Source organism: Haplochromis burtoni, unplaced genomic scaffold, assembly GCF_018398535.1.
Source record: "Haplochromis burtoni strain Fernald_Lab_line unplaced genomic scaffold, NCSU_Asbu1 Contig_397, whole genome shotgun sequence".
In the NCBI taxonomy this organism is placed as follows: domain Eukaryota; kingdom Metazoa; phylum Chordata; class Actinopteri; order Cichliformes; family Cichlidae; genus Haplochromis; species Haplochromis burtoni.
Window position 1 is genome coordinate 456,942 of NW_024582758.1, and position 12,090 is coordinate 469,031.

The following is a 12,090-nucleotide window of genomic DNA, read 5'->3' on the forward strand; positions in this document are numbered from 1 at the left end:
AAGTGTTTAAATACATGAAAAGTTGAAAGGTGTGTTTTACTATGTAAACTAGTTATTGTGACTGTCTTTATATGTTAAAAATATCAGTATAAATATTGGTAAAATATTGGTATCAGTATCAGCATTACTGCCCATTTATTTACTTGGTATCGAATCAATACAAAATCTACTGTATCACACATCACTACTACTGCTAGAAACTGTGGAGACAGAAACTTGTTTCAGGATTTTTATTCATTTCCATAACAAGCTAAGGTGTTTCTTCTAATCTGAGTTTGAGACAAGCAAGAAAGTTAGTGGGTGAGCCGGGCCTTATATAGTGCAGATGATTAAGGTATGTCCACCGGAGATCCAACAGGATCCAGCAGTAGGAACGCCCATCAGAGGACCACCAGAGTCCCTGTTAAAGAAACATACACACACTAAACAGCAAGACAGAGGCAGAGAGAAATCGTCAGCTGGCACTGAGGGCAAGCAGGGTCCACGACAGGAACTCTATAAACTCTCAAAGCTTTGTGTAATGTTAATGTATCCCTGGTTTGTTGCTCCAGCCCTGATCAATTTCCTCTCTGTGATAAATAAATATAAACTTTGCTCCATGCTACTCTAAAGTCGCAGCACTCTACAAAGAGAAATATGTCCTAACCCAGTATATAAAATCCCCTCCCATTATGTCACGTCTCTTTTTGCCCAAGCATATTGCAAATATCTAACTCCTGATCCATTAATTATCACTGTGGAACAAGACTATAAATTGTGCTTGTAGATGTCACTGTGCGCGTTGTAAAAGAGATGGAGACAAATGGGGACTAAAGTTCTTTTAGATCTGAGCTTTCCTGCCCACTCCGACATGTGGGAGGAATGGGAGGAAGGGAACAGATTGATAATGACTTGTAAGGGAATCACAAGTGTTACTGCAGACCATGTGAGCAGATTCTTCCCAGCTTGAAATGGTCAGTTGCAGTCAGGGAGAAATTTAAAAGGTTATGGGCATTAGGTGAGAAAATGTGCTCATAATGAGAGCCGGTCATAAATAAATTGGAAATGGCTTTAGCTGTCAAAACAGCTCACGATTCACTTGGCTTAAGAAGCCGCCTAAATTTAATTTTCACAGCACCTCTTGCACGTTTTCATTTATCCTTTCCACAGTGTAAACAAACATAATTTCCTGAATCATCTGGCTGACCCACTCAGTTTCATAACATAAATAATCTAGGAATTAGTTATGGTTGCAGATCGATAAATGCTGGCTTTACCCTTTAAATTTTTTACTGAAAGAAGACAAATACGTGCGATGAAATTACATCATGGCTATTCCTGATGCAACTAACGCTAACACAACTGTTGTTGTCAGATAACATCAGATTTCACATAACAGGTGTGCAAATCAAAAGGGCAAGGCCCCCTCAAAGATAATCACATCACCTGCCCAATAGGTAGTGCCCTTAGCTGTCAGCTGCTATTTATTGTGCTTTTAAAAATTTAAAACATTTTTTCGCTGCTCTGTATATCTACTTGAGAAATGTATGTTTGCCAGGAAATCTACATTATAGTTGTATCTTTGTTGTTAGTTGTACTCAGCCCGTCGTGTAAGATTTCCATCTCAGTTTTGGCTCTGCTTCAAATTGAGAGCTGGGTGCTTGCTCACTGAAAGCTGCATTAGAGGCTACATTTGGGAGGATGGACTTTAATGCTGTATAGTACACATATAAAGAGTGCAGAGTTTAATACAAAATCTGCACTTTTCAACTAGGCTGCATGAGAACTACTGTAATATTGTAGTATGAAGAGGTCGAGGTTCACTCGGTGTGCCAGAGGGAGAAAACCAAGGGAGCCTGGAGTGACATGACCTCTTGGGTCAGTGTGGATTGATTATAATTCATATAACACAAGTATTTCTGTTCTATTATGCAGGTGGCGCCAACATGCACTTAATATTTAATTACAAGGAAGCAGTTATGCTAATTTCCAGTGTGATGCTGCTAGCTTAGATTTAGAGTTAGAAACCTCTGCCTGAAACACGTCATTTTAGTTACTAATGAAAAATTGTTGAAAGGTTTAACCTTTGTGAGAAACCTATGATTACAGCTGATGTTGGTAGAGTTTGAAGAACTGTGCAGTGGTAACTCAAGGGTCACAACAGCTTCTACAGTTGTGTGAGATTTCAGTTTAAAACATTTTTACAAATTATAAAAATGTAAAATGTTTTACATTCCGTATGAAAACATGGCTGAAAGAGCTTCCATTCTGCAGTCAGTAAGCTGTGTGAAAATTAAATAGCAGTCAGGGAGTCATTTATTGAAATAGATTAGATAGAAAAAGCTTGTTTCTCAAGTTTAGTGCTTTGGGGATTAGCCTTCAGTTGTAAATCGCAATCATCATTATTATTATTTTTAATTATCATTTCAAGTGTGTTTTCTCTATAAATACATTTATTCATACTAGTGTTATAGTCCTGTAAATTGAAATGAGCATGTAGCTGTATGGTGGGCAAACTGCCAAAGTGTTATGTCTGAGACGACTATATGTGGCATATCTGCTTGAAGTAGCAGACAGAGGAAAGAGCAGGAAAAAATATCTAAAATGGAGCATGGAGCACTGAAGTCTGAGGTTTTGGCTCACAGGGACAATGTGTACTTGTATGATTGCCAGTTAATAAATCAGAAGAAACATGTGTCAGTCTGCATATACTTCTGCCACTTTATTATACAGGATATACCTTTTCAGCTGCGTGTTAACTAAAGACCTGCTGAAGTTTAAACCAAGCATCAAAACGGGGAAGAAAGGTGATTTACAAACTGAGGTTAAAACTTGCATGAGCTCAACAAAATTGGGCAATAAAAGTTTGGAAAAATGTAGTCTGGTCTACTGAGTCTTGATTTCTGCTGCGACATTCGGATGGCTTGGTTGGAACTTGACGTAGACAACACATCGTTCCTTGTTCAAGTGGTTCAGGCTACTTGTGGTGTATTGGTGTGATATGTTGTGGCACGTTACCAACAGAGGAAATATCACAGCCAAGCTGAGCATTGTTGCTGACCATGTCCATCCCTTTATCTTCCAGTCTACTGAAAAACTTTGAAAATCAACTTTTATCAAGGTGTCTTCAGTTCTGCGTTAGCTCATAGCAATCCCAGGCATCTTGCTAGCAGTGATGGTGGTGAAGAGAAGATTTCACATTTAAGTTATCAGTCAGTGTACTGTTTTGTTTGAAAATCCATCCAGGAAATGGATTTATTCATAAGAAACTATACTTAATTGACCTGAAATTGCAGTTTAGAGACAGTTTAATAAGAGGGGAAAAACCCATGTTACGTTCCCCTAAAAGGGTCCAGGCGATAAGGGGAAGTAACAAACAGTGCGCAGGTCAGAACAAGGAGACAGAGGCAAAATGCTTAAATAAAAGAGTTTTATTACGGTTTCCATTAATAACTCAAATAAAATCTGGTGGTTGTAGCTAGTGAGCCGTGTTTTGTGATTGCTTGAGTGCCTACAAAGCGGCCTCATACGGCGTGCGGCGAGAGATGCCAAACGCCGGTACCGGGAACGTGTGGAGTCCCACTTCCACCAGGGCGACACACGGAGTATGTGGCACGGACTACGCACCATTACGGACTACAAAGCCAGGGACACTGCGCTGATCAACGCTGACTCTGCATTCACCAACGAGCTGAATCGGTTCTACGCCCGTTTCGAGGTTAGCCAGGCGGCTAATGCTATCTACCGCCTGACTACCGAGGACAGTGACGTCATCAGCGAGAGACCGGTGACCAGCATCGCGGAGCATGACGTCCGAGCGGCACTGAGGAGAGTGAACACAAGGAAAGCGGCGGGGCCAGACGGCATCACCGGCCGTCTGCTGCGCTGCTGTGCTGACCAGCTAGCAGGTGTGTTCACTTACATCTTCAACGAGTCCCTGGCGAAGTCTGTGGTCCCCACATGCTTCAAAAGATCCACCATCATCCCTGTGCCCAAGAACAGCAAACCCTCATCCCTGAACGATTACCGGCCAGTTGCACTGACCTCGGTAGTAATGAAGGTGTTTGAGAGGCTGCTGAAGAACATCATCTCCTCCTCCATCCCAGACACCACAGATCCGCTGCAGTTCGCCTACAGATCCAACAGATCCACAGAGGATGCCATCGCCCACGTCCTACACACCACTCTCAGCCACGTGGACAAGAAACAGGGTAACTATGTGCGAATGCTGTTTGTTGATTACAGTTCAGCGTTTAACACAATAGTGCCCTGCAGACTGTTCACAAAGCTGAGGGATCTGGGACTTAACAGCCGTCTGTGTGCATGGGTGTTGGACTTCCTCACTGGCAGAACTCAGGTGGTGAGGGTGGGCAGGTGCTTCTCCAACAGCATCACCATCAACACAGGAGCACCTCAGGGATGTGTCCTCTCGCCACTGCTCTACTCCCTCTACACTTCAGACTGTGTGGCCACCCATGGCTCCAACACCATTGTGAAGTTTGCTGACGACACAGTGGTGTTGGGTGCCATCTCCAACAACGATGAGGCGGCCTACATGGATGAAGTGAAGAATCTGGCATCGTGGTGCCAGGACAACCACCTCCAGCTGAACGTCAGCAAGACCAAGGAGCTGGTGGTGGACTTCAGAAGGGGTCAGCACAGAGACTACAAGCCCATTATCATCAATGGAGCTCCAGTGGAGAGGGTGCAGTCCTTCAAGTATCTTGGTGTCCACATCTCCTCAGACCTGACATGGGCTGCCCACATTCAGGTCCAGACCAAAAAGGCTAGGCAGCGCCTGTATCACCTACGACAACTGAGGAAGTTCAGGGTCTCTCCAAAGATCCTCAGGATTTTCTATACAGGCGCTGTGGAGAGCATCCTCACACAGAACATGACATCGTGGTTTGGGAACAGCTGTGTGAAGGACCAAAAAGCTCTCCAGAGAGTGATCCGTACAGCAGAACGCTGCTGCAGGATTGCTCTCCCCCCGCTTCAGGACACCTACACCAGGAGATGCCAGGACTAGAGCAGCGCAGATACTGAAGGACCCGTCCCATCCTGGCAACAAACTGTTCCAACTTCTGCAATCTGGTAGAAGGTTCCGCATCTTCCGGGCAAGGACAGAGAGACTCAAGAGGAGCTTCTATCCCCAAGCCATCCGTGCCCTAAACACACACACCCGCCCTCTCACATCATCTATAATTGACTGAGACAGGACTCTTCCAGACACTAAACCAAGGCACAATGTACATTTCAATTCCTTTAATTTTAAATATGTTTATATTGTCTATCCTGTAAAATAGTCAGATGTCTATTCATATTAATGTACAGAATTCACCTGCTTGCTGCTACTACTGCACATTCACCCAGTGTATATACTTTATATATATATATATATAATGTTAATAATAAATATATGTTCTTCTACCCCCCCCACCCCAATTTTTTTGCACATGTCGAGGAGCGTGTCAGGCTACATTTCACTGTGTGTTATACTTGTATAACTATGCATGTGACAAATAAAGAACCTTGAACCTTGAACCTTGAACCTTGCTTGCTCCTGCTCGGTAGAGAGGAGTGTGTTTGGTCACTAAACTGTTCTTTACTTTTCAGTTAACTTACCCATGCCTGGGCTTTTGTTTATTCCCTTAAATGGTGATAGCGGCTTGCTTGTCTCTTTTAGTTGAGCTATTAATAGAAACTTTAATAAAACTCTTTAATTTAACCCTTTTGCCTCCTTGTCTCCTTTTTCCCACCTGGACACTTTTTGTTACTTTCCCTCATCGCCTGGACCCTTTTAGGGGAACGTAACAAGCGGGCAGCTTTTTCTCTTTTATAGACTGCATCTAAAAAGAGAAAAAAGCAGTTACATTAATAGCAACAGTCATATTTTATTTTTTATTTTTTTGTGAGATACAACTTTAAAAAAACGTCTTCATAGAGTGATGGAGTGGTGTCCTTTGGGGAAAGAAGCAGGGGAACAACAGATTTGAAAATATCTTAGCTGGAAGAGATGGTGAAAAGACCAAGGGGGAAAGAGGCCAAGGCTGACATGGAGAGGACACAAAATAAGTTGTAACGCTGGAGAATGTGTGTGGCCGTTTTACGGACAGTTAGCAGGAGGACTCCTCCTGACCAACTCTGCCAGGATTGACATCAGCTTTGTTTGGCAGTGAAGCATCGTGGGAGTGGGGACCACTTGAGACTCCAGTCACATTCTTAGGGACACTACAGAGGTATCTGACTGAGTGCCAGATGCACGCACACACACACACACACACACACACACACACACACACACACACACTGATAGCTTAGTCCTGACTTCTGTTGGATTGGCACTAGCTTTGTGGAGCAGTGAAACGATGCGGTACTGCAAAGAAGCTGAAAAGCAGCTCACAAATGCAACCAACACAGTAGTCCAGAAGAGTGAAGACGATGCTGTGTCTGCATATGCAGCTCCCAGACGGCAGATGAACATTAACATTAGTTTAAAGAAATAAAAAAAAACAGCTGACACCAAAAACCTTCCAGAATATAACAGCAAGTGTCTTTTATCTCTCATCAATCTAAAGCTTCCTTCTGCAACACACTCAGTCTGTTTATGCTTTTAGTCACAGTTCTTTAGCCTGACGGAGTGTTTTACGGTTTATTAAAATTAGATTCAAATCTTCTTCAATTAGATCTTTTTTGTGTGTTCTTTCTTTCATAATTTCTGCTATCTAGGTACACTTTGTGGGAAAGCACAAAACACCGGATAAAAAGGATCAAATGGGGAAAAAGCTTGACAAGGAAAACTGCCTAAAACAAAACATTTCAAGCAGTTTGAAGCATGAGCTTTTAGATCTCGGTATTACTTGCACATATGTACATTATTGGAAACTTTAACCAAAGTTAAATATAATATAACATTTTGGGCAGTGTAAATCTGACTGAGAATAAGGAAGAGCACATTGAGTTCCCTTTTATCTTTCAGTCATGTAGATGCAGCACAAGATATTATGGGGGATATTTACAGAGGAGATGTAAGTGCTAGAACTAAAAATTGCATGTAGTATTGCACTGCGGTAAGACTTTATGAAGAAAGAAAATGGAAAATTCTGTATTTAGTGTCGTTTAGTCTTTATGTAAAAGTCTAGCGGGAGGTTATGTGTACATTTATGTGGCACATTATCTGCTTCATCATTCCTGAGTGACCGCTGTGGCAGAAACGTAGCAACTTACAAAAAGGACTGCTTTTATATCCACCAATCAGTGTGGTTTACAGTAAATGCTACATTTACCATCTATGCAGCTGTTTATCATCTCCATTCAATGCTTTTAGTGACTCTCTGAAACACACACACAAAAGCTGATTGTAATTTTGGAGGTTCTGCATCTTTCCCAAGGATTTGGAATTACCAGAACTGAGGATCCAGGGATCAGGATCCAGGGACCATTTGATTTCACTTGAGCAATTGAACAAGACATTCAAAGACATCCCTAATTTTGAGAAGCTACCCATTAAATAAGATTATTTAGATTTATCTAGATCTGCATATTTAACATACATTATGTGATAGGGTCAACTGTGTGTCTGCATCGTGATTCAGGATGTGTTGACAGTCACCTTAGTCAATTGAAGCAACTGAAGAGTTCGGGCCCCTGTCCTGTCAGTGTCCCATCAATATGGATACATAATCCAACATATCATAGTGCAGATTAAAACAAACCATCATTATTATTAATTATTTTATTGTAGCTTGGCCTGCTTTCCTCCTACTCTGGTACTTTTTGATGGAATATGTTGTCTCTAATAAACCGAATTTCACTTTCAGTCTGTTGAGGGGATTTCAGGAACACGCCCTTATGGGAAACATATGAAACCACACACTGCAATTACAAATGGATGATGCAGTTTGAGGGAAAACGGCCACAGCACAAGCTGTATTTACAACACCTCATCATGAAACGCCTCCAGGGGCCCAGTGATGGATACTGTGCTTTACACTGTGAGATGGCAAACTTTTTCTTTAAGGGTCAGCGTGTTGGAATGTTTTCTAGCACAAGGGATTGCAGAAAGCAAAAGAGAAATGGCATTTTTCCATCAGCTTATTCAGTTACACCTAGCTGCGTGGTAAAAATGGGAACCTTTGATTTAGCTACTTCATACTCCAAATGCCAAAGAAGCTGTCAGCCATGTTGATTTGACATTTGGCATAAGGAATCATGTCTTTTTAGATCAGAATTCACAAATTTCCAACTTCCAAGTTAAATAAATGTAACATCAGACCTGGTCTCTCCACACAGATAATGCAATGTAATTACTAGGGGTGCAACGATACTTGTATCGATATTGAACCGTTCGATACAGTGCTTTCGGTTCGGTACGCATATGTATCGAACAATACAAAAGTTTTAATTTATTTTATCAACTTTCCTTCTGACGATGCTGTCTGTGTTGAGCGCTCAGTGGATCTGCGCTCGACAGTGCGCCTAGGCGGAGTAGTCAAACGCAGAGTCACTGAGCGCAAGGCAAGCTAGCGAGACAGAAATTAAGCTCTGGTTGCAACATGGCAAATTGAACCTCCCCCACCCTCATTCAGATGTGGCGTTTGGAACTATTTTGGTTTTCATGTGACGTATGACCCTGAAGGTGCGTTATGGCGCGTTATGGACAAAAGTAAAACAGTATGTTGGATGTGCCACGCAATGCTCAATTGGTGGGAACTAGTGTGTTAGCGCAGTTTGCTCGTTAATGTGTTGGCCGTCCAGCCCCACACACAGGGCGATCCGCGGTAGCTCGTTAACGGAGATTTGCCGCGTTGTGGCGTTAACGTCATTTCAACTAGATTAACGCTGACAGCACTAGTGGGAACACAACGAATATGACTGCACATTTATTCCGACATCATCCTAGTGCAAAGACAAGTGGAAGCAGACAAAAACAACAAGCATGCATGCTACAAACTTTACCCGAGTCATTTAGACAGCCGTTAGCACATGATTCTCCTTATGGGGACCTGATATGTTTAATATGCTGCTGAGAATATAGCCCAGAAGAAGCGTATTGTACAGCTTTTATTTTGGAAAGAGCCATTTCTCTGTAATAAACTCTCTTTTCCAAAGATGAGTGATTTCTCGATCGATTATTTTTTGTATTACTTTGTTGTTTCAGCAACATTAAATTTAAAAACTGTTCTTTTGAGTTAAAATATATATTTATAATTTTAATAAATGACAAATTAAAATGGCATGAACATTTTTTTTGTATCGAAAAAATATCGAACCGTGACACCAAAGTATCAAACCGAACTGAACCGTGAATTTTGTGTATCGTTGCACCCCTAGTAATTACATGTACAGCTATTATAGTTTCAAAGTCACTCCTTAAAATCTTATTGACAATGAATATCATTTGTTTTCCATGTTGAACATATGCCACTTCAGGAATTCAGTCATTCCATAAAGTAGATTCTCTAAAGAATGAACAAAATAAAAATCTCAGGCCATAAATGATTCATATTAGCAGTATCTAAATAAATGACTCAGGCCGAGGGCTGAATATTTAGTATGAGAGGAACGGTTTCAATTTGCCCAGTAAATTAAACGGATTAAGAGTGCATTGACCCTCAACCGAGCCACACATACACACCCAGACACACAGAAAGCCTTTGCTGCACTGAAGGGAAGTCTGGTATAAAAAGGAATAAGAAAAAATTATATTCAGCGTATTGCAACATGTTTTTGAAATACAGTGCTATTTTAATTATATATTTTTTTACCGCTGCTATGATTCTGTGTTTGCATTTGAAACTATTTTAAGTTGTACAGTAATGAAGCTGTAGCTACATATAAAAATCAAAATTGTCTAACATCGTATGATGTATTCTTACAGATGAAGCTGCTCAGCTGTATGTAAGACACATTAATAAATCAGCAGGCTAATTAACATCCAATAATATATTACATGTTATTCTACTTAATCAGTACTTTTGCTTTAATAATTTTAAAGGTGCATTATTTATGATTTTTTTGGAAAAATGAAACAAAACTGTGACCACAAGGGGGCAGCATTTTACAAGTATTGACATAGTGTCTAAAAAACAAGAATAAGCTTAAAGCTTATATATATATAGTTATATCTCTCATATGTAGATTCTGTTGAAAATGATTGTTCACAAATACCTGAAAATCAACAAGCACATGTAATATTGTAGGATGTACATAAAAGCTGCTAGGACCCACGACCCACCAGGAAGTCCACTATTTTGATTTTGGCGCCTTTTTCACATTTCCAGTTGCTTTACTTTAAAAAATCGAAGAAATGTAATAAGACCATCTTGATCTAAAGATCTTTACTTTGGCCAATTTAATGAAGTACGTGTTACTGGCAGGTTTTCATGTTTTCCCATGAACCCTTTCATAAGATTCACATATATCTTCATGTTTATTCTAATATCTCTCAGCACTTTTATATAAATATTCACTTTCTGTATCAGGGTTGCTCGCCAAGCCACCAAGACAAATTTGTTGTTTGTGTATAACCTGATAGATGTTTACACCCATTGGTGTTTGTTGGCATTTCCTGTTGGCACCCCAAGTGTTGTGTTATATAGTTATATATAGTATATAGTGTTATATAGTACTCTTGGTTGTATGTCTGGAGGTTTTACAGATTCATGTCACATACATTTAGCCTCACATATCCAACACAAGTTGCTATACCAACAACTTGCGTTTTAGTTAATATTGGATGGCAGGGTGAGAGAAAAAGTGTCACGGTAGATGCTACCTCAAAAAAAAAAGTCTTGTTCAATTAATCAAACCTGTTGTGGTGGGCACACAAATAAATCATTAATATGCAGGCAAAGCTGACATCAATAAAATCTAACAGCCTTAATGAGGGAGGGGAAGGAAAAAAATGAGATATGAGCAGATGTTCAAAATGAAAACCTCATCAACAATGGTTATGTAAAAAATACTGTTCAGGGGCTGAGACACCGGGTGGCGCTGTTGAACTGGAGAAAGATGCAGAAAGTTGTGGGGAGCATGTGAGATGTATCAAGTGCCTGTGTGAAATGCAGAAAGGGGAACAGAGGAGAGATACAGCGAGAGCGTGAAGGCCGAAAGATATACAAGAGAAAAGCAACCCGGAGAAGTAAAGAAAGATAGAGCTGGATGGGCAGAGGAGGGTGGAGGGGTAAGCGCTCATTTTCTCAGGTTTTGAGAAACTGCCACGGAGAGAAGGGTTAAAGACAGAAATGGGTGGAGGGTATATGTGGCACAAACATCATATCAGTTTTCCCGCTGTGTTAATTACACCCATTATTGGCCGCTAGTTTCTGGGTCAGATGAGCTTTCTCTCTCGACAACAACCTTGGAGGAAAGATTAGTGAAAATTACACAAGAATACCTAAGACCTCGCTGTGGAAGGCCTGGTCTTGTTTACCGGTAATTGTGAAAAAGCAATACAGCGCCCTGCAAAAATGTGTTTACCTCTCAACCTCTCCCCGAGGGCCGCGTGGCGAGCGTTGCATTTGTTTAGGTTCCCAGGTGCTCTGTCCTATTTGCCCCCCCGCCATCTTTTCTTCCCCCTTGTGCTTCATGCGTTCACCCTGAGAGCCTAATGAAAATGCACTCTGTGCATTACAGTGGCACCGTGAAACCATTTAATCACCAGAGGAGAGAGGTGTCGTGGCTTTCAAGTAAGTGTGTGAGTGTGCAAAGTCTTACCTGCTTCTGTGAACGCGCCCCCAACCAAAAAAAAGTGCAGCAGAGTCAGCCTGCGTGCTCTGGCTTTTGATGAGAGGATATCTGAAGACTAACAGCTTGTCAGCTGCATGTACCAGTTTGCTCGGTGGTCTGTTCAGCCTGCAATGTTCTGCTAGGTGACAACAACTTCTGAGAGAGTGATGTAACTCCAAGAGGAGGAGGGAGGGGGGCGTGTGTGAGGGGGGGAGGGATCCGCAGACAGATCAGCACAGTGGGGGTAGATCTTGTGACAGATCAGCTTGTCGTCAAATTGGTGAGACTCGCTCCTAGGGCGGGGTGGGAGTTGCTTCTTAAAGCCAGACGTGGAATGATGCAGCAAATCTGTAATGACTGCAACACACACTCGCGAGCATG

General features: G+C 41.5%; 1 long non-coding RNA gene across 1 annotated transcript; it reads right to left on the reverse strand.

Moving 5' to 3' along the window:
* Positions 1-216: 216 nt before the first annotated feature.
* On the reverse strand, positions 217-11,843 carry LOC121811997. Its single transcript, XR_006052804.1, has 2 exons — positions 11,698-11,843; positions 217-400 (listed from the first exon to the last, which is right to left on the reverse strand). It is a non-coding gene; the product is annotated as an uncharacterized LOC121811997 (long non-coding RNA).
* Between the last annotated feature and the right edge of the window lie 247 nt (positions 11,844-12,090).